At 38.1% G+C, this 22573-nt stretch overlaps 1 protein-coding gene across 50 annotated transcripts in view; it reads right to left on the minus strand.

The window, feature by feature from the left end:
* PEAK1 (pseudopodium enriched atypical kinase 1) overlaps positions 1-22573 on the minus strand; it is a 309581-nt gene that overhangs the window by 140004 nt on the left and 147004 nt on the right. For 32 of the 50 annotated variants that reach the window (XM_055098433.2, XM_055098405.2, XM_063596832.1 and 29 more), the window contains one exon: positions 1072-1231. The gene's annotated coding sequence lies outside the window, so the exon portion shown is untranslated. Of the gene's footprint in view, positions 1-1071; positions 1232-3575; positions 3632-22573 lie in introns of all 50 variants that reach the window. The other 18 variants (XM_063596837.1, XM_055098406.2, XM_063596841.1 and 15 more) reach the window with 1 other exon arrangement.

Raw genomic sequence — 22573 nt, forward strand, 5'->3', positions numbered from 1 at the left:
ACACTACTTGAAATCAAATAGTATTTTCAATTTCACAAGAAGAAAAAATCTTATAATCCTTCAAAATTTCCCTCTCCTTTACTATTTTGTATTCTTGTCCATTTTATAACTCCCAATTCTTTCAAAATGATTTTCAAAAGGTAGAAAGAAAGAAAGGCAAAAGAGTAAATAAAGATTATATTAAAATAAGATCTCTAGAAACTAGATGTCAAGTAAGGAAAATAAAACAAGAAATAAAGTTCAAAAAATAACACCAAAAAATCCTTTGCATATTAAATAGGAACTACTACCTATGTTGCTTGATTATTTCTATGAAACGGAAAAATAATTGTTGAAGGATGTGAGGTAGGAGGCGGGACTTGACTCCAGAGGTGGGGCTCAGACACTGGACCAGATACAGGACTAGCTAAAATGGGGACGTCAGGGGGGACAGCAGCCTTCAATCATGCCATGTGAATGTACTGTTGCCATGGCAACACCCAGAAGTTACCGCCTCTTTCCATGGTAATGACTCAGTGATTACTACCCTTTCCCTAGAAATTTCTGCATAAATCATCCCTTAATCTGCATGCAGTTAAAGGAAGGTATAAATATGACTGCAAAACTGTCCTGAGCTACAAAGTACCCCTACAAAGTACCCCTGCTCTGCAGGAGCAGTCAAAGAGCTGTGATACCACTGGAGCTGTAACACTGCCTGTTCAGTAAAGCTGTTTTCTTCTACCTCTGGCTTGCCCTTTAATTCTTGCCTTCGCAAAGCCAAGATCCCTCATGGGCTAAGCTCTGCTTTAGGGCTCACCTGCCCTGCATCAGATGGACTTATAAATATACTAGTATTTTCCATATTCTTTCTCAAATAATCTTACATTTCTAAATTAAGTTTATAACTAGGGGAAAAAATTCTTTTGAGCAAACATTAAGGACCAAAGCCTGGTTATGCTAAATAAGTTATAAAATGTTCAGCTTTATCTATAGTTTGGCATTTAAGTTAAACATTTAAACTTAAAAAGAAATTCTTTCCAGTCATCTAAAATTCTTGGTGGAAATGTAACATGTTAGGAGAATTCTGCTTACTGTTTAAATCTGAAGCACTTCATTCATTCTGGTGACAAAGGTGGTTTTAGCAGCTAGCAAAACATTCCTTCCAAATTTCAAGGTGCTTTGGGTCTTTCCAAGATGAATGTCCTTTCTTCCTTGCCTCTCATTCCTTAATTTCTGAAGATAGCAATGTTTACTGCAAGAGAAAAAAAATAGAGCAAAACTGGAGAGTAATATAATTTCAAATATATTGGACATCTTTTCTTAGATATTTCTAATATCACCCTCACTCAACAGTTATAATTCATCTAATTCATTTAAGAAATATCTTTTCTACTTAGGTGGAGACACGCATAGAACCTCACACACTCAAGACCTCCCCATGGCATACCAAAGAACCAGAAACTTACAAGAACCGAAAGAGCACCGATGCACTTGAGATTTTCTAAGTCTTCATTTGATTGTTTTTGTAGAGACTTATTCTACTGGAAGTATATGAATACTAACTCAATGACAAGTCATTAAACTCAAACTTTATAAAAATATGATTCTAAGGGCCACAATGTCCAACTTCAGTATAACCTCTCTAAAATATTGAAAGCAGGTATCTCCAAATGTAAATATTTCACTAGCCACTTTGCAGTTTTAGTTTAGGCTCAAGTATGATTTTTAATTTCGTTTTTAAAAATATCACCCAAAATTAAATACATGTCTACCTATTTCTGATTCTTGAGCATCTATTTTATACATGTTCAAAACTGACCCAACCCCTAATTTGTTTCACTGTAACACCAAACACAAGAAAAATAACTGAGTTATTGTATACTATATACAAGAGGATGTATATAGATTATATGCAAACACTACATTTTATATAAAGAACCTGAGCATCTGTGAATTTTGGTATGTGTGTGTGGGGGAGGTGGTGGTCCTGGAGCCAATCTCCTGAGGACACATCAAGGATGACTGTAATTCCATTTATTATAATATTCTTTTGCTAGTGTGATCATATATTATACCTCTACATATATTACAAAACCTCATAATGATACCATTCAACTTTTGTTTTAAAAAGTCAGCTTTCTTTTAAAGAAAGTGACAGAGGAAAAACAAAAAGCCATTTGTATTTATCACCTTGGTGGTATTCATTTCTTCCTGTAGAACTGAGTTTCCATCTGATATCACTGCCTTTCAGCTTAGAAACTCTTAGTAGTTCTTATATTGTATGTCTATTAACAATAAATATCTAAGTTTTTAAAATGTGAAATTGTCTTACTTTACCTTCATTTTTGAATGATATTTTCATTGGATATTGCATTGTGACGTAAAGGTTTTGTTTTTTCTTCTTCCTTACAACTTTTTACTAATGTCATTCCATAATTTTTTGTCTTCGATTTTTCTGATAAGTCAGCTGTCAGTAATATTATTGCTATCCTGTATTTAATGCTTCTTTTGTTTTCTGGCTATTTTGAAGATTTTCTCTTTATCTTTGAACTTTATTTCTATTTTTTTGAGATGGAGTTTTGCTCTTTTGCCCAGGCTCAAGTGGCACGATATTGGCTCACTGCAACATCCACCCTCTGGGTTGAAGCGATTCTCCTGCCTCAGCCTCCTGAGTAGCTGCGATTACAGGTGCCTGCCACCATACTTGGCTAATTTTTGTATTTTTAGTAGAGACAGCATTTCACCATGTTGGCCAGGCTGGTCTCAAACTCCTGACCTCAGGTGATCCACCTGCCTTGGCCTCCCAAAGTGCTACAATTACAGGTGTGAGCCACTGCGCCTGGCCTCTTTGGACTTTAGTAGTACGACTATTATATGTCTAGATTTGATTTTCTTTGCATTTATTCTACTTGGAGTTTACTGACCTTCATTCTGTGAGTTATGTTTTTGCCCAATATGGGAAATTTTTAGCACTTATTTCTTAAAAAAAAATTGTTCTGTCCCATATTCTCCCTTCCTCTTGGGGATTCCAATATACATAAGTTTGACTGCTTATTATTTCACAGGTCATTGAGGATATGTTCTTTTTTAAAATTTTTTTCTCTTTATTCTTATTTTTTATTTTCTAACCAAGTAAGCAGCAATGAGTATTTATTATTTTTTTTGTTTGTTTAAAAGGCAGGGTCTCACTCTGTCATCCAGGCTGGAGTACAGTGGCATGATCACGGCTCACTGCATCCTTGACCTCCTAGGCTCAAGCAATCCTCCTGCCTCAGCCTCTTGAGTAGCTGAGACTACAGTCACATGCCACCACGCTCTGCTAATTTTTACATTTTTTGTAAAAACTGGGTCTCACAACATTGCCTAGGCTAGTCCTGAGCTCCTGGGCTCAAGCTATCTTCCCACCTCAGCCTTTCAAAGTACTAGAATTACAGGCGTGAGCCACCATGCCCGCTGACATACTTTTATTTATGCATCCTTCTAGTCAACCACATATGAATTATATACTTAAGAACTACTGTGTGAAAGGCAGTGTTCTAAGTACTAGAGAAACAATAAAAATGCAAGATCTCTGCTCTCACAGAGTTTACGTTTACCTTCTAGTACAGAAACATGGACAAATAATAAACTGATTTCAGAAATCTTCAATGCTCTGGAAAAAATAAAATTGAGTGTTACAAAGAGAATGGGAAGGTGAAGATGCTGTTTTAGATAGCATATAAACTAAAACTCTCTGAGGAGATGATGCCAAGTTGAAATTGAATAAAATGAGCCAGACATGTAAAGATTTAGGAGTAGAATTTTCCAGATATAGGGCACACATGTCATAAGATAGGAAGGAGTACCTAATGCTCCTAGAAAAAATGTTTCTAAATTATCAAAACAACGAATTAACAATTTGTGAGAAGATATCTTGAATATCATACCAGTACCATGCCCAAAATTTAAAAATTGGCCTGATTTTAAACCTACTAATTATTTATTCCTGTGTAATAACAACAATGAAATGACAATTATTTTAAATTGTTAACTTATTTTACTAACAATGGAAATTGTGTTTGGGTTCTGACTCTCCATTTATTCCAAGCTTCTGCCGGTACCAATCCTTATTTTTATTTCATATTTGAAAACAAAAGTTCTTCTCTCCCTGCATTAGAAAAGAAAGAAGTTACCTTTCTGTTTTATTTCTTGACAATGTTACAACGTTTTGGGAAAACATCATGAAGGCATGCAAACAAGAAAAATATTCCCAAAATATGCGGCCATATGCAACTATGTCACCAACCATTTATGATGCAATAGCAGCACTCACCTAAATTAAACCTAAGCCCTTTCTTCCAGAACATTCATAGTACTGGATTTTGGCTACTGGTAAAGAACAACATCAACTATACACCTTAAGGAGGAAGGAAAGAAAATACACTTATGGTTATAAACCATGAAATGCATAATAATTCTTCTAAACTAGGGACTGAATTAATGTTATGGATATAGCACCAAACAAAATAGTAGGGCATATATTTCAATCCTGCTTCAGATAGATATTAGATAACAAATTCTGAGCATTCTAACAGGGGACTGACCAGTATGCTAAGGCACATCAGGTAGAATAAAGAAAATATGCTTTGAAATGTATTTTGTGTTCTAACTGGGTAATAGGGTCATGTGAAAGACATTATAGACACACAGGTAATGCAGAAAAGAAGCTATTGTCTCAAGATTGTGAACTAAGAGGAAAAAAATTCAAGATCTTGTAGGTGGGGATAGCATGAAGTTAAATATAAGGTGAAGGGACTTTCTGTTCATGAGTACCCAGACAACTTCATCTAAAAATGACTAAATTCAGGATAAAGAACTATGTACTAATTTGGGAACACTAATAAGATAAGCATAATAAAACAAAAATAGGGAGGAAGGAATTAGCCCTGCATGACTGAAAAATATAAAATGTGCAGGCTTGATAGTAAGATAAATTAGACACTAGCCTCAACTCCCCAATTGGCTGAAGAAACTCAGACACTATAAATGATTTCAAACCTTTGACACTATATAATCTTTCAAAGCCCTACAGGCTAAAATTGGTGTGATCGTATTTACTCTGCTATTTAACTTAATAGTAGCGAATAGTTTCAGGTAAAAAAAAATCATATAGAATGGAAATACAAAGGTCTACTAGGAATCTGATAGCTTACTGAGGAGATTTTTAATCATAAAGTAGGGGTTGTCAAGCCTTTACCCATAGGTCAAATACAACCTGCCACCTGCTTATATATGGTTTGCTAGGTAAAAATAGTTTTTACATTTTTAAAGAGTTGAAAAAAATCAAAAGGAGAATATTTTGAGACATAAAAACTAGATGAAATTCAAATGTCATGGTCCATAAATAAAATTTTATCAGAACATAGCCAGTTCATTTGTTTATATATTGTCTATGGCTGATTTTTTTTAAATTTTATTATTATTATACTTTAATTTTTAGGGTACATGTGCACAATGTGCAGGTTAGTTACATATGTATACATGTGCCATGCTGGTGTGCTGCACCAATTAACTCGTCATTTAACATTAGGCATATCTCCTAATGCTATCCCTCCCACCTCCCCCCACCCCACAACAGTCCCCAGAGTGTGATGTTCCCCTTCCTGTGTCCATGTGTTCTCATCTTTCAATTCCCGCCTATGAGTGAGAACATGTGGTGTTTGGTTTTTTGTCCTTGCGATAGTATACTGAGAATGATGACTTCCAATTTCATCCATGTCCCTACAAAGGACATGAACTCATCATTTTTTATGGCTGCATAGTATTCCATGGTGTATACATGCCACATTTTCTTAATCCAGTCTATCATTGATGGACATTTGGGTTGGTTCCAAGTCTTTACTATTGTGAATAGTGCCACAATAAACATACGTGTGCATGTGTCTTTATAGCAGCATGATTTATAGTCCTTTGGGTATATACCCAGTAATGGGATGGCTGGGTCAAATGGTATTTCTAGTTCTAGAGCCCTGAGGAATCGCCACACTGACTTCCACAATGGTTGAACTAGTTTACAGTCCCACCAACAGTGTAAAAGTGTTCCTATTTCTCCACATCCTCTCCAGCACCTGTTGTTTCCTGACTTTTTAATGATCGCCATTCTAACTGGTGTGAGATGGCATCTCATTGTGGTTTTGATTTGCATTTCTCTGACGGCCAGTGATGGTGAGCATTTTTTCATGTGTCTTTTGGCTGCATAAATGTCTTCTTTTGAGAAGTGTCTGTTCATGTCCTTCGCCCACTTTTTGATGGGGTTGTTTGTTTTTTTTCTTGTAAATTTGTTTGAGTTCATTGTAGATTCTGGATATTAGCCATTTGTCAGATGAGTAGGTTGTGAAAATTTTCTCCCATTTTGTAGGTTGCCTGTTCACTCTGATGGTAGTTTCTTTTGCTGTGCAGAAGCTCTTTAGTTTAATTAGATCCCATTTGTCAATTTTGGCTTTTGTTGCCATTGCTTTTGGTGTTTTAGACATGAAGTCCTTGCCTGTGCCTATGTCCTGAATGGTAAGGCCTAGGTTTTCTTCTAGGGTTTTTATGGTTTCAGGTCTAACGTTTAAGTCTTTAATCCATCTTGAATTGATTTTTGTATAAGGTGTAAGGAAGGGATCCAGTTTCAGCTTTCTACATATGGCTAGCCAGTTTTCCCAGCACCATTTATTAAATAGGGAATCCTTTCCCCATTGCTTGTTTTTCTCAGGTTTGTCAAAGATCAGATAGTTGTAGACATGCGGTGTCATTTCTGAGGGCTCTGTTCTGTTCCATTGATCTATATCTCTGTTTTGGTACCAGTACCATGCTGTTTTGGTTACTGTAGCCTTGTAGTATAGTTTGAAGTCAGGTAGCATGATGCCTCCAGATTTGTTCTTTTGGCTTAGGATTGACTTCGCAATGCGGGCTCTTTTTGGTTTCATATGAACTTTAAAGTAGTTTTTTCCAATTCTGTGAAGAAACTCATTGGTAGCTTGATGGGGATGGCATTGAATCTATAAATTACCTTGGGCAGTATGGCCATTTTCATGATATTGATTCTTCCTACCCATGAGCATGGAATGTTCTTCCATTTGTTGGTATCCTCTTTTATTTCATTGAGCAGTGGTTTGTAGTTCTCCTTGAAGAGGTCCTTCACATCCCTTGTAAATTGGATTCCTAGGTATTTTATTCTCTTTGAAGCAATTGTGAATGGGAGTTCACTCATGATTTGGCTCTCTGTTTGTCTGTTATTGGTGTATAAGAATGCTTGTGATTTTGTACATTGATTTTGTATCCTGAGACTTTGCTGAAGTTGCTTATCAGCTTAAGGAGATTTTGGGCTGAGACAATGGGGTTTTCTAGATATACAATCATGTCATCTGCAAACAGGGACAATTTGACTTCCTCTTTTCCTAATTGAATACCCTTTATTTCCTTCTCCTGCCTAATTGCCCTGGCCAGAACTTCCAACACTATGTTGAATAGGAGTGGTGAGAGAGGGCATCCCTGTCTTGTGCCAGTTTTCAAAGGGAATGCTTCCAGTTTTTGCCCATTCAGTATGATATTGGCTGTGGGTTTGTCACAGATAGCTCTTATTATTTTGAGATACGTCCCATCAATACCTAATTTATTGAGAGTTTTTAGCATGAAGGGTTGTTGAATTTTGTCAAAGGCCTTTTCTGCATCTATTGAGATAATCATGTGGTTTTTGTCTTTGGTTCTGTTTATATGCTGGATTACATTTATTGATTTGCGTATATTGAACCAGTCTATGGCTGATTTTTTACCATAAAGGTAGAGTTAAGTAGTTGTTACAGGAACTAAATGCCTACAAAGCCCAAAATATACATTATTTGGCCCTTTAGAGATAACATTTACCAAATTTCTAATACAAACTACATTCAAGATGGCTATTTGCTAAAATTTTAGAATTCATATTTTAAATGACTAGATCAAATGGTTTATTTTAGTCCTTACACTCTGGTAATGCCATTCCTTCATATTTCTAATGAATGTTAATAATTTTATATTTAAAATTAGTATCTCATAATAGAGACGATTTTTATATTCTCAAGAAATCAATTTTCCTAATTCATAAAATTTATTAAGTATGATATATCCTTTTCTTCTGATCAGTTTCTGATTTAAAGTTTGTAATGGGCTCTCTGATTTGAAAAATAAATAATAGTTCCCATAGCAGACACAGTTCATTTATAACAATACTGAGAAAAAGTACATCAGTGGATAAGTGTTAGGAAACAATTTCTTGGGAGCTTCTGAATTCTGCAAAGGTGTTAGCCTTAAAACCTATTCTACAATAATTCAACTTCTGCTTCTGACCATGAGGGAGTAAACAGTTCCAGGATGATCCTCTCACCATAAACAATTAGAATACAGCATAAAATACTGGAAAGGACTATTTTCAGACACAGGCAATGCAGTATTATGATCCCTAAGAAAACAGAAATAAGGGGAGTCCTACCAGCAACTCAGGCTCTCAGCCAAAAAGAAATTTACCACTTCAGTAGAGGGAGGAAGAACTTAAACAGAGCCTGGCAATCTTGTTTACTTGGAGAGATAGAAAAAAGTGCAAGGAAGCCAAGAAGGCTAGAATTTATGGAGCAGAATTCCAGAGAAGAGGGAGACAGCTAAAGTAATCTGAATAAGGGTTCTCCTGAGCATTTAGCTAGATAAAAACGTTACATTAAGAAGGGTAAAATTTTTTTTGAGACCAGAAAAAGAAACTAAGGAAAAAATGTTACCAGATAGTTGCAATACAAAGATTCTCAGAGCTGACATAGGACCAAGAATTCAACAAGCTCCCTTCCGCAAGAAGAGAGAAACCCAAATATACAAAGCAATCAGCAGGGTCCCCAGAAGGGACAAATCACTGAGGGAGGGGCCCTAGAATAAAGGCCACTCTAGATATGCCTGAAAGAAATGTTTAAGCCTAGAACTGAACAAACTAATCTGTACTTAACAAAAATGCTTTTCAGGAAGAAGTCCAACATTCTTTAAAGATACAAAACAAGATTAAGGACTCAAATATTTAAATTCATAAATATTTATCATTTAATAAAAAAATTACTGGACACAGTAAGAATCAGGGAAATGTGGCCCATAACCAGAAAAATATCAATCAATAGAAAGAAACCCAGAAATGATAGAAATGATAGAAATGGAAGGCAAAGACATTAAAAGGGCTGTAATAACTATGCTCTATATTCAAAGACATAAATGAAAAAAGCAATATAATGGTGACAGAAATAGAGGATTTTCAAAAAGAACCAAAAAATAACTTCTAGAGATAAAATATATAGAGACAAATGAATATTTCACTAGATAGATAAACAGTAGTTCATACATAGCAGAAAAAGAGGTGGAGCCAAGATGGCCGAATAGGAACAGCTCTAGTCTACAGCTCCCAGCGTGAGCGACGCAGAAGATGTATGATTTCTGCATTTCCAACTGAGCTTTGAAGAGAGTAGTGGTTCTCCCAGCATGCAGCTTGAGATCTGAGAATGGACAGACGGCCTCGTCAAGTGGCTCCCTGATGCCCAAGTAGCCTAACTGGGAGGCACCCCCCAGTAGAGGCAGACTGACACCTCACATGGCCGGGTACTCCTCTGAGACAAACCTTCCACAGGAATGATCAGGCAGCAACATTTGCTGTTCACCAATATCTGCTGTTGTGCACTCCGCTGCTGATATCCAGGCAAACGGCATCTGGAGAGGACCCCCAACAAACTCCAACAGACCTGCAGCTGAGGGTCCTGACTGTTAGAAGGAAAACTAACAAACAGAAAGGACATGCACACCAAAACCCCATCTGTATGTCACCATCATCAAAGATCAAAGGTAGATAAAACCACAAAGATGGGGAAAAAACAGAGCAGAAACACTGAAAATTCTAAAAATCAGAGCGCCTCTCCTCCTCCAAAGGAATGCAGCTCCTCACCAGCAATGGAACAAAGCCGGATGGAGAATGACTTTGATGAGTTGAGAGAAGAAGGCTTCAGACGATCAAACTACTCCAAGCTAAAGGAGGAAGTTCGAACCCATGGCAAAGAAGTTAAAAACCTTGAAACAAGATTACAAGAATGGCTAACTAGAATAACCAATGCAGAGAAGTCCTTAAAGGAGCTGATGGAGCTGAAAACCACGGCACGAGAACTATGTGATGAATGCACGAGCCTCAGTAGCTGATTCGATCAACTGGAAGAAAGGGTATCAGTGATGGAAGATCAAATAAATGAAATGCGAGTTTAGAAAAAAAGAATAAAAAAAAAGAACAAAGCCTCCAACAAATATAGGACTATGTGAACAGACCAAATCTACATCTGATTGGTGTGCCTGAAAGTGACGGGGAGAATGGAACCAAGTTGGAAAACACTCTGCAGGATATTATCCAGGAGAAGTTCCCCAATCTAGCAAGGCAGGCCAACATTCAGATTCGGGAAATACAGAGAACGCCATAAAGATACTCCTCCAGAAGAGCAACTCCAAGACACATAATTGTCAGATTCACCAAAGTTGAAATGAAGGAAAAAATGTTAAGGGCAGCCAGAGAGAAAGGTCGGGTTACCCACAAAGGGAAGCCCATCAGACTAACAGCTGATCTCTTGGCAGAAACTCTACAAGCCAGAAGAGAGTGGGGGCCAATATTCAACATTCTTAAAGAAAAGAATTTTCAACCCACAATTTCATATCCAGCCAAACTAGGCTTCATAAGTGAAGGAGAAATAAAATATGTTACAGACAAGCAAATGCTGAGAGATTTTGTCACTACCAGGCCTGCCCTGAAAGAGCTCCTGAAGGAAGCACTAAACATGGAAAGGAACAACTGGTTCCAGCCACTACAAAAACATGTCAAACTGTAAAGACCATCGAGGCTAGGAAGAAACTGCATCAACTAACGAGCAAAATAACCAGCTAACATCATAATGACAGGATCAAATTCACACATAACAATATTAACTTTAAATATAAATGGGCTAAATGCTCCAATTAGAAGACACAGACTGGCAAATTGGATAAAGAGTCAAGACCCATCAGTGTGCTGTATTCAGGAAACCCATCTCACACGCAGAGACACACACAGGCTCAAAATAAAGGGATGGAGGAAGATCTACTAAGCAAATGGAAAACAAAAAAAGGCAGGGGTTACAATCCCAGTCTCTGATAAAACAGACTTTAAACCAACAAAGATCAAAAGAGACAAAGAAGGCCATTACATAATGGTAAAGGGATCAATTGAACAAGAAGAGCTAACTATCCTAAATATATATGCACCCAATACAGGAGCACCCAGATTCATAAAGCAAGTCCTTAGAGACCTACAAAGAGACCTACAAAGAGTCTCCCACACAATAATAATGGGACATTTTAACACCCCACAGACAACATTAGACAGACCAACGAGACAGAAAGTTAACAAGGATACCCAGGAATTGAACTCAGCTCTGCACCAAGCAGACCTAATAGACATCTACAGAACTCTCCACCCCAAATCAACAGAATATACATTTTTTTCAGCACCACACCACACCTATTCCAAAATTGACCACATAGTTGGAAGTAAAGCAGTCCTCAGCAAATGTAAAAGAACAGAAATTATAACAAACTGTCTCTCAGGCCACAGTACCATCAAACTAGAACTCAGGATTAAGAAACTCACTCAAAACCGCTCAGCTACATGGAAACTGAACAACCTGCTCCTGAATGACTACTGGGTACTTAATGAAATGAAGGCAGAAATAAAGATGTTCTTTGAAACCAATGAGAACAAAGACACAACATACCAGAATCTCTGGGACACATTCAAAGCAGTGCGTAGAGGGAAATTTATAGCACTAAATGCCCACAAGAGAAACCAAGAAAGATCTAAAATTGACACCCTAACATCACAATTAAAAGAACTAGAGAAGCAAGAGGAAACACATTCAAAAGCTAGTAGAAGGCAAGAAATAACTAAGATCAGAGCAGAACTGAAGGAAATAGAGACATAAAAAACCCTTCAAAAAATCAATGAATCCAGGAGCTGGTTTTTTGAAAGGATCAACAAAATTGATAGACCGCTAGCTAGACTAATAAAGAAGAAAAGAGAGAAGAATCAAATAGACACAATAAAAAATGATAAAGGGGATATCACCACTGATCCCACAGAAATACAAACTACCATCAGAGAATACTATAAACACCTCTATGCAAATAAACTAGAAAATCTAGAATAAATGGATAAATTCCTCGACACCTACACCCTCCCAAGACTAAACCAGGAAGAAGCTGAATCTCTGAGTAGACCAATAACAGGCTCTGAAATTGAGGAAATAATTAATAGCTTACTAACCAAAAAAAGGCCAGGACCAGACGGATTCACAGCCGAATTCTACTAGAGGTACAAGGAGGAGCTGGTACCATTCCTTCTGAAACTATTCCAATCAATAGAAAAAGAGGGAATCCTCCCTAACTCATTTTATGGGGCCAGCATCATCCTGATACCAAAGCCTGGCAGAGACACAACAACAAAAAAAGAATTTTAGACCAATATCCCTGATGAACATCGATGCAAAAATCCTCAATAAAATACTAGCAAACCGAATCCAGCAGCACATCCAAAAGCTTATCTACCATGATCAAGTGGGCTTCAACCCTCGGATGCAAGGCTGGTTCAACATACGCAAATCAATAAACATAATCCAGCATAAAAACAGAACCAACGACAAAAACCACATGATTATCTCAATAGATGCAGAAAAGGCCTTTGACAAAATTCAACAACCCTTCATGCTAAAAACTCTCAATAAATTAGGTATTGATGGGACATATCTCAAAATAATAAGAGCTATCTGTGACAAACGTACGGCCAACATCATACTGAATGGGCAAAAACTGGAAGCATTCCCTTTGAAAACTGGCACAAGACAGGGATGCCCTCTCTCACCACTCCTATTCAACATAGTGTTGGAAGTTCTGGCCAGGGCAATTAGGCAGGAGAAGGAAATAAAGGGTATTCAATTAGGAAAAGAGGAAGTCAAATTGTCCCTGTTTGCAGATGACATGATTGTATATCTAGAAAACCCCACTGTCTCAGCCCAAAATCTCCTTAAGCTGATAAGCAACTTCAGCAAAGTCTCAGGATACAAAATCAATGTATAAAATCACAAGCATTCTTATACACCAATAACAGACAAACAGAGAGCCAAATCATGAGTGAACTCCCACTCACAATTGCTTCAAAGAGAATAAAATACCTAGGAATCCAATTTACAAGGGACGTGAAGGACCTCTTCAAGGAGAACTACAAACCACTGCTCAATGAAATAAAAGAGGATACCAACAAATGGAAGAACATTCCACGCTCATGGGTAGGAAGAATCAATATCGTGAAAATGGCCATACTGCCCAAGGTAATTTATAGATTCAATGCCATCCCCATCAAGCTACCAATGAGTTTCTTCACAGAATTGGAAAAAACTACTTTAAAGTTCATATGAAACCAAAAAGAGCCCGCATTGCGAAGTCAATCCTAAGCCAAAAGAACAAATCTGGAGGCATCACGCTACCTGACTTCAAACTATACAACAAGGCTACAGTAACCAAAACAGCATGGTACTGGTATCAAAACAGAGATATAGATCAATGGAACAGAACAGAGCCCTCAGAAATGACACCGCATGTCTACAACTACCTGATCTTTGACAAACCTGAGAAAAACAAGCAATGGGGAAAGGATTCCCTATTTAATAAATGGTGCTGGGAAAACTGGCTAGCCATATGTAGAAAGCTGAAACTGGATCCCTTCCTTACACCTTATACAAAAATCAATTCAAGATGGATTAAAGACTTAAACGTTAGACCTAAAACCATAAAAACCCTAGATGAAAACCCAGGCATTACCATTCAGGACATAGGCATGGGCAAGGACTTCGTGTCTAAAACACCAAAAGCAATGGCAACGAAAGCCAAAATTGACAAATGGGATCTAATTAAACTAAAGAGCTTCTGCACAGCAAAAGAAACTACCATCAAAGTGAATAGACAACCTACACAATGGGAGAAAATTTTCGCAACGTACTCATCTGACAAATGGCTAATATCCAGAATCTAAAGTGAACTCAAACAAATTTACAAGAAAAACACAAACAACCCCATCAAAAAGTGGGCGAAGGACATGAACAGACACTTCTCAAAAGAAGACATTTATGCAGCCAAAAGACACATGAAAAAATGCTCACCATCACTGGCCATCAGAGAAATGCAAATCAAAACCACAATGAGATACCATCTCACACCAGTTAGAATGGCGATCATTAAAAAGTCAGGAAACAACAGGTGCTGGAGAGGATGTGGAGAAATAGGAACACTTTTACACTGTTGGTGGGACTGTAAACTAGTTCAATCATTGTGGAAATCAGTGTGGTGATTCCTCAGGGCTCTAGAACTAGAAATACCATTTGACCCAGCCATCCCATTACTGGGTATATACCCAAAGGATTATAAATCATGCTGCTATAACGACACATGCACACGTATGTTTATTGCGGCATTATTCACAATAGCAAAGACTTGGAACCAACCCAAATGTCCAACAATGATAGACTGGATTAAGAAAATGTGGCACGTATACACCATGGAATACTATGCAGCCATAAAAAATGAGGAGTTCATGTCCTTTGTAGGGACGTGGATGAAATTGGAAATCATCATTCTCAGTAAACTATCGCAAGAAAAACCAAACACCGCATATTCTCACTCATAGGTGGGAACTGAACAATGAGAACACATGGACACAGGAAGGGGAACATCACACTCTGGGGACTGTTGTGGGGTGGGGAGAGGGGGGAGGGATAGCATTTGGAGATATACCTAACGCTAGATGACGAGTTAGTGGGTGCAGCGCACCAGCATGTCACATGTATACATATGTAACTAACCTGCACATTGTGCACATGTACCCTAAAAGTTAAAGTATAATAATAAATAAAAATAAAATACAATAAAATTTAAAAACTAATCAAAGAACCAAATAATTTTACTCCTAGGTATTTACTCCACAGAGTGGGTATCATCAGAGGCCTAGTACGAAGCTGAAACTCCCAACTCGGCCCAGAACAGGAGCCTCCTGCCAAGTGTCACTGGAGGATGATTAGGACCCTGAACTTACTCCTCTACCTGACAGTAATGAGGCAACATCCTTTCCCCCTGCCAGGATACTATTTAAAGAGACCTGCCAAAACAGAAGACTTAAATGAAATGCAAAATCTCATGACATAATGTCCAAAATGTCTAGGTTTTGATTGAAAACCATTTGCCATATCAAGAATCAGAAAAATCATAACTTGAATGAGAAAAGACAATCAATGGATACCAACACCAAGATAACAGACATAAGAATTATTTTACAAGGGAGGAAAAATGGTAGATAGAAGGCAGGACTAACTTCAGCTCCCAATTGGATGGTTACAGCAGCATGTAGAGACCCATATCATGAACTTCTGCTCCAACAACTACCACAAGAACATACCAGGAAAGCCGAGATAATCCACAGACCCTTTGAAGGAGCTGGATTGCTGCTGTAGGCTCTGTGGGACAGCCAAGGAACTCTGAGTCAGCTTGTTTTCTCAGTGGGGAGGCTTGTAGCCTGGGGCAAGTTCTCAGCCCTCCTCACTGGTTGCCTGGAAATCAACTCTGTGTTGTTGGTGGGGGTGGGGGCAGGGGCACAGTGGGAGTGGGACCAGCCTTTTGGGCTGTGGGATGCATGGGAGCTGTGTGAGGACTCTGGCTGCCGGCATTCTCCACTTCCCTGGCAACCTGTGTGATGCAGCAGAGGCAGCCATAATCTTCCTGGGAACATAATTGGGAACATAATCTTCCTGGGAACGTAACTGCATTGGCCTGGGAAACACACCCCCATCCCCTACAGCAGCCACATCCCTGCCCAAGGAGAGTCTGAGTTCAGACACACCTAACCCTGTCCACATCTGATGGTCCTGCTGGTAGCTGAAGACGAAGGATATAGCCTCTTGAGAGGTCTATGGTCCCAACCTTCTCCTCATCCTCCCTATACTACCACAGCTATTATGCTCTTGAAAGCCCCACCTCCTATCTGAAGGCCAATCAACACAAAACCAGCTTGTGTAACAAAAATACAACCAGGAACCCTCATAGTATCCACTTCATGCCCCTGCTACCTCCACCAGAGCAGGTGTTGGTATCCATGGCTGAGAGACCTGAAGACAGATCACATCATAAGACTCTTTGCAGATACTCCCCTGTACTAGCCCAGAGCCTAACAGCTCTGCTGGGTGGCTAGATCCAGAACAGAAATAACAATCACTGCAGTTCGGCTCTCAGAAATTCCCATCTCTATGGGAAAGGGAAGAGCACCACAGGAAGGGAGCAACCCGTGGGACAAAAGAATCTGAATAGCAGCCTTTGAGTCTCAGATCTTCCCTTTGATATAGTCTACCCGAATAAGAAGGAACCAGAAAAACAATTCTGATAATAGACAAAACAAGGTTCTTTAACACCCCCAAAAGATCACACTAACTCACCAGCAATGGATCCGAACCAGGAAAAAAATCTCTGAATTGCCAGAAAAAGAATTCAGAAAGTCGACTATTAAGCCAATAGAGGAGGCATCAGAGAAAGGTGAAGTCCAAGAAATAAAAAAAAAATGATACAGGATATGAATGGAAAAATCTCCAGTGTGATAGATAGCATAAATAAAAACTAATCACAACTTCTGGAAATGAAGGGCATACTTAGAGAATTGCAAAATGCACTGGAATGTCTCAGAAATAGAACTGAACAAGTAGAAGAAAGAATATCAAGTTTGCAGACAAGGCTTTGGAATTAACCCAATCTGATAAAGACAACAAAGAAAAAAGAATTTTAAAAAAATGAACGAGCCAGACACAGTGGCTCATGCCTATAAGCCCAGCACTTTGGGAGGCCGAGGTGGGCAGATTACTTGATGTCAGGAGTTTGAGACCAGCCTGGCCAAGATGGTGAAACGCCGTCTCTCCTAAAATACACAAATTAGCTGGGTGTGGCGGTGTGTGCCTGTAATCCCAGCTACACAGAAGGCTGAGGTAGGAGAATCACTTGAACCTGGGAGGCAGAGGATGCAGTGAGCTGAGATCACACCATTCCATTTCAGTCTGGATGACAGAGCGAGACTCCATCTCAAAAAAAAAAAGAACAAAGCTTCCAAGAAGTTTGAGATTATGTTAAATGACCAAATTTAAGAATAATTGGTGTTTCTGGGGAAGAAGAGAAATCTAAAAGTTTGGAAAACATATTTGAGAGAATAATTGAGGAAAACTTTCTTGGCCTTGCTAGGGATCTAAACATCCAAATACAAAAAGCTCAAAGAACTCCTGGGAAATTCATTGCAAAAAGATCACCACCTAGGCACATAGTCATCAGGTTATCTAAAGTCAAGATGAAGGAAAGAATCTTAACAGCTGTGAGGCAAAAGTATCAGGTAACCTATAAAGAAAAACCTATCAGATTAACACAGATTTCGCAGCAGAAACCCTACAAGCTAGAAGGGACTGCAATCCTATCTTTAGCCTCCTTAAACAAAATAATTATCAGCCAAGAATTTTGTATGCAACAAAACTAGGCTTCATAAATGAAGAAAAGATATGGTATTTTTCAGACAAACAAATGCTGAAAGAATTTGCCACTACCAAGCCAGCACTACGAGCACCACTAAAAGGAGCTCTAAATCTTGAAACAAATCCTCCAAATACACCCAAATCGAATATCCTTAAAGCATAAATCTCACAGGACCTATAAAACAACAACACAATGAAAAAAAAAGGTATTCAGGCAATATATAGAACGATGAATAGAATAGTATCTCATATCTCAATACTAATGTTGAAAGTAATGGGCCGAAATGCTCCACTTAAAAGACAGAGAATGGCAGAATGGATAAGAATTCAGTAACTAAGTATCTGCTGTCTTCAAGAGACTCACCTGACACATAGGACTCACATAAAGCTAAGGTAACAGGGTGGAAAAAGATACTCCATGCAAATGGGCACCAGAAGCAAGCAGGAGTAGCTATTGTTATATCAGACAAAACAAACTTTAAATCAACAGCTGTTAAAAACGACAAAGAGGGATACTACATAATGATAAAAGGTCTAATACAACAGGAAAGTATCACAATCCTAAATACATATGCACCTAACACTGGAGCTCCCAATTTATAAAACAATTACTACTAGACCTAAGAAATTAGATAGGCAGCAACAAAATAATAGTGGGGGACTTCAATACTTCACTGACAGCACTAGACAGGTAATCAAGACAAAAAGTCAACAAAGAAACAATGGGCGTAATAGACATTTACATAACATTCTACCCAACAACTGCAGAATATACATTCTATTCAACACATGGAACATTCTCCAAGACAGACCATATGACAGGCCACAAACTCTCAACAAATTTAAGAAAATCGAAATTATACAAAGCACTCTATTAGACCACAGTGGAATAAAATTGGAAATCAACTCCATCTACACACTGCTTTAAATGTGTCCCAGAGATTCTGGTATGCTGTGTCTTTGTTCTCACTGGTTTCAAAGAACATCTTTATTTCTGCCTTCATTTTGTTATGTACCCAGTAGTCATTCAGGAGCAGGCTGTTCAGTTTCCATGTAGTTGAGCGGTTTTGAGTGAGTTTCTTAATCCTGAGTTCTAGTTTGATTGCACTGTGGTCTGAGAGCCAGTTTGTTATAATTTCTGTTCTTTTGAGGAGTGCTTTACTTCCAACTATGTGGTCAATTTTGGAATAAATTAGGTATTGATGGGACATATCTCAAAATAATAAGAGCTATTTATGACAAACCCACAGCCAATAGCATACTGAATGGGCAAAAACTGGAAGCATTCCCTTTGAAAACTGGCACAAGACAGGGATGCCCTCTCTCACCACTCCTATTCAACACAGTGTTGGAAGTTCTGGCCAGGGCAATCAGGCAGGAGAAAGAAATAAAGGGTATTCAATTAGGAAAAGAGGAAGTCAAATTGTCCCTGTTTGCAGACGACATGATTGTATATCTAGAAAACCCCATCGTCTCAGCCCAAAATCTCCTTAAGCTGATAGCAACTTCAGCAAAGTCTCAGGACACAAAATCAATGTGCAAAAATCACAAGCATTCTTATACACCAATAACAGACAAACAGAGAGCCAAATCATGAGTGAACTCCCATTCACAATTGCTTCAAAGAGAATAAAATACCTAGGAATCCAACTTACAAGGGATGTAAAGGACCTTTTAAAGGAGAACTACAAACCACTGCTCAACGGCTAAGTTCATAGGCTTAGGATTGACTTGGCAATGTGGGCTCTTTTTTGGTTCCATGTGAACTTTAAAGTAGTTTTTTCCAATTCTGTGAAGAAAGTCATTGGTAGCTTGATGGGGATGGCACTGAATCTATAAATTACCTTGGGCAGTATGGCCATTTTCACAATATTGATTCTTCCTATTCACAAGCAAGGAATGTTCTTCCATTTGTTTGTGTCCTCTTTTATTTCGCTGAGCAGGATGTAGGCATGGGCAAGGACTTCATGTCTAAAATACCAAAAGTAATGGCAACAAAAGCCAAAATTGAAAAATGGGATCTAATTAAATTAAAGAGCTTCTGCACAGCAAAAGAAACTACCATCAGAGTGAACAGGCAACCTACAGAATGGGAGAACATTTTTGCATTCTACTCATCTGACAAAGATTCTGTATCCAGAATCTACAATGAACTCAAACAAATTTACAAGAAAAAAACAAACAACCCCATCAAAAAGTGGGCGAAGGACATGAACAGACACTTCTCAAAAGAAGACATTTATGCAGTCAAAAGACACATGAAAAAATGCCCATCATCACTGGCCATCAGAGAAACACAAAACTAAACCGCAATGAGATACCATCTCACACCAGTTAGAATGGCGATCATTAAAAAGTCAGGAAACAACAGGTGCTGGAGAGGATGTGGAGAAATAGGAACACTTTTACACTGTTGGTGGGACTGTAAACTAGTTCAACCATTGTGGAAGTCAGTGTGGCGATTCCTCAGGGATCTAGAATTAGAAATACCATTTGACCCAGCCATCCCATTACTGGGTATATACCCAAAGGATTATAAATCATGCTGCTATAAAGACACATGCATATGTATGCTTATTGCGGCACTATTCACAATAGCAAAGACTTGGTACCAACCCAAATGTCCATCAATGATAGACTGGATTAAGAAAATGTGGCACGTATACACCATGGAATACTATGCAGCCATAAAAAATGATGAGTTCATGTCCTTTGTAGGGACATGGATGAAGCTGGAAACCATCATTCTCAGCAAACTATCACAAGGACAAAAAACCAAACACCGCATGTTCTCACTCATAGGTGGCAACTGAACAGTGAGAACACTTGGACACAAGAAGGAGAACATCACACACTGGGGCCTGTTGTGGGGTGGGAGGAGCGGGGAGGGATAGCATTAGGAGACATACCTGATGTAAATGACGAGTTAATGGGTGCAGCACACCAACATGGCACATGTATACATATGTAACAAACCTGCACATTGTGCACATGTACCCTAGAACTTAAAGTATAATAATAAAAAAAAAAGGAAATCAACTCCAAAAGGAACCTTCAAAACCATGCAAATATATGGAAATTAAACAACATGTTCCTGAATGATCACTGAGTCAAAAATGAAATCAAGATGGAAATTAACAGATTATTTGAACTGAACGATAATAGTGACACAACCTATAAAAACCTCTGGGATAAGCAAAGGCAGTGCTAACAGGAAATTCATAGCATTAAATGCCTACATTGATAAGTCTGAAAGAGCACAGACAATCTAAGGTCACACCTCAAGGAGCTAGAGAAAGAAGAACAAACCAAACCCAAGCCCAACAGAAGAAAACAAGCAACCAAGATCAGAGCAGTACTAAATGAAATTGAAACAAACAAAAAAATACAAAAGATAAATACAACAAAAAGCTGGTTCTTTGAAAAGATAAATAAAATTGATAGACCATTAGTGAGATTAACCAAGAAAGAAGAGAGAAGATCCAAATAAGCTCAATTAGAAACAAAATGGGAGATATAACAGCCAATACCAAAGAAATACAAAATATCATTCAAGGCTACTATGAACACCTTTATGTGCATGAACTAGAAAACTAGAGGAGATGGATAAATTCCTGGGAATATACAACCCTCATAGATTAAACCAGGAAGAAACAGAAACTCTGAACAGACCAATAACAAGCAACAAGCATGAAATGGTAATTAAAAAGTTACCGACAAAAAAAGTCCAGGACTAGATGGATTCACAGCTGAATTCTATCAGACATTTAAAGAAGAACTGGTTACCAGTCCTATTGACACTACTCCAGAAGATACAGAAAGAAGGAATCCTCCCGAAATCATTCTATGAAGCCGGTATCACCCTAATACCAAAACCGGAAAAGGACATAACCAAAAAAAGAAAACTACAAACCAATATCCCTGATGAACATAGATGCAAAAATCCTTAACAAAATACTAGCTAAACGAATCCAACAGAGATAAAAAAGATAATCCACCATGATCAAGTGGGTTTCATAACAGGGATGCAGGGATGGTTTAACATCTGCAAGTCAATAAATGTGATACACCACAGAAAAAGAATTAAAAACAAAAATCACATGATCATCTCAATAGATTGCAGAAGAAGCGTTTGACAAAATCCAGCATCCCTTTATGTATGATTAAAACCCTCAGCAAAATTCGTAAAGAAGGAACATACCTTAAGGTAATAAAAGCCATCGATGACAAGCCCACAGCTAACACTATACTGAATGGGGAAAAGTTGAAAGTATTCCCCCTGAAAACTGGAACAGGACAAGGATGTCCACTTTCACCACTTCTATTCAACATAGTACTGGAAATCCTAGCCAGAAAAATTAGACAAGAGAAAGAAATAAAGGGCAGCCAAACTGGCAAAGAGGAAGTCAAACTGTCACTGTTTGCTGATGACATAATCATATACCTAGAAAACCCTAAAGACTCATCCAAAAAGCTCCTGAACTAGTAAATGAATTCAGCAAAGTTTCAGGATACAAAATTAATGTATACAAATCAGTAGCCCTGCTACACATCAACAAGAACCAAGCTGAGAATCAAATCAAGAACTCAACCCCTTTTATAACAGCTGTTAAAAACAAAAACAAAAACAAAAACAAAGAACTTAGGAATATACTTAACCAAGAGGTGAAAGTGAAAGACCTCTGCAAGGAAAACTACAAAACACTGCTGAAAGAAATTATAGATGACAAAACAAATAGAAACACAACCCATTTTCATGGATGGGTAGAATCAATATTGTGATAATGACCATACTGCCAAAAGCAATCAACAAATTCAATGCAATTCCCATCAAAATACCACCACCATTCTTCACAGAACTAGAAAAAAAATCCTAAAATTCACATGGAACCAAAAAAGAGCCCACGTAGCCAAAGCAAGACTAAGCAAAAAGAACAAATTTGGAGGAATCACATTAC

Source organism: Pan paniscus, chromosome 16 (assembly GCF_029289425.2).
Source record: "Pan paniscus chromosome 16, NHGRI_mPanPan1-v2.0_pri, whole genome shotgun sequence".
NCBI lineage: Eukaryota > Metazoa > Chordata > Mammalia > Primates > Hominidae > Pan > Pan paniscus.